The sequence below is a fragment of the Aotus nancymaae genome, unplaced genomic scaffold (assembly GCF_030222135.1).
Source record: "Aotus nancymaae isolate 86718 unplaced genomic scaffold, 86718_ANA_hifiasm-v0.15.2.pri h1tg000001l, whole genome shotgun sequence".
NCBI classification, from domain to species: domain Eukaryota; kingdom Metazoa; phylum Chordata; class Mammalia; order Primates; family Aotidae; genus Aotus; species Aotus nancymaae.
Window position 1 is genome coordinate 20,076,680 of NW_026988412.1, and position 1,677 is coordinate 20,078,356.

Here is a 1,677-nt window from a genome sequence, read left to right on the forward strand (position 1 = left end):
CTAGAATGCACAGCACGGCAGAATTCTGAAGTCCTAAAATGCCTGCTATCGGGAAGTTAAGGTGTCTGACATCCAGAATGTTACTAGGTCAGCATTCTACCGTTCTGAGAGATTATGGGTTCTAGATTCAATGGACGGCAGAGATCTGGCATGTCAGGGTGTCCAAACTCTAGAATCCTTGGGTGTCTGAACTCGAGAGTCATTCAATGTCCACATTCCGGATCACAGGGTGTCTGAATTCCAAAAGCACCAAATGTCTGCATTCTAGATTCGGAATGTGGTAGAATTCTAGAATGAACAGCACGGCAGAATTCTAAAGTCCTAAAATGCCTGCTATCCGGAAGTTAAGGTGTCTGACACCCAGAATGCTACCACATCAGAATTGTACCATTCTGAAACATTCTGGGATCTAGAATCAATGGACGGGTGAGTTCCAGAATGTCAGGGTGGCAAAACTCTAGAATCCTTGCGTGTCTGAAGTCGAGAGTCATTCAATGTCCACATTCCAGAACTCTGGATGTTTGAATTATAGGAGCACCAAATGTCTGCATTCTAGAATCGGAATGTGGCGGAATTCTAGAATGCACAGCACGGCGGAATTCTAAAGTCCTAAAATGCCTGCTATCCGGAAGTTAAGGTGTCTGACATCTAGAATGCTACCAAGTCAGAATTATACCATTCTGAAACATTCTGGGATCTAGAATCAATGGTCGGCTGAGTTCCAGAATGTCAGGGTGGCAAAACTCTAGAATCCTTGTGTGTCTGAACTCGAGAGTCATTAAATGTCCACATTCCAGAACTCTGGATGTCTGAATTATAGAAGCATGAAATGTCTGCATTCTAGAATCGGAATGTGGCGGAATACTAGAATGCACAGCACGGCGGAATTCTAAAGTCCTAAAATGCCTGCTATCCGGAAGTTAAGGTGTCTGACATCAAGAATGCTACCAAGTCAGAATTATAAAATTCTGAAAGATTCTGTGATCTAGAATCAATGGATGGCTGAGTTCCAGAATGTCAGGGTGGCAAAACTCTAGAATCCTTGCGTGTCTGAACTCGAGAGTCATTCAAAGTCCACATTCCAGAACTCTGGATGTCTGAATTATAGAAGCACCAAATGTCTGCATTCTAGAATCGGAATGTGGCGGAATTCTAGAATGCACAGCATGGCGGAATTCTAAAGTCCTAAAATGCCTACTAGCCGAAAGTTAAGGTGTCTGATGACCAGTATGTTACTAGGTCCGCATTCTACCGTTCTGAGAGATTCTGTGTTCTAGAATCAATGGACGGCAGAGATCTGGAATGTCAGGGTGTCCAAACTCTAGAATCCTTGCGTGTCTGAAATCGAGAGTCATTCAATATCCACATTCCGGATCACAGGGTGTCTGAATTCCAGAAGCGCCAAATGTCTGCATTCTAGAATTGGAATGTGGCGGAATTCTAGAATGCCCAGCACGGCGGATTTCTAAAGTCCTAAAATGCCTGCTATCGGGAAGTTAAGGTGTCTGACATCCAGAATGTTACTAGGTCAGCATTCTACCCTTCTGAGAGATTCTGGGTTCTAGAATCAATGGACAGCAGAGATCTGGCATGTCAGGGTGTCCAAACTCTAGAATCCTTGCGTGTCTGAACTCGAGAGTCATTCAATGTCCACATTCCGGATCACAGGGTGTCTGA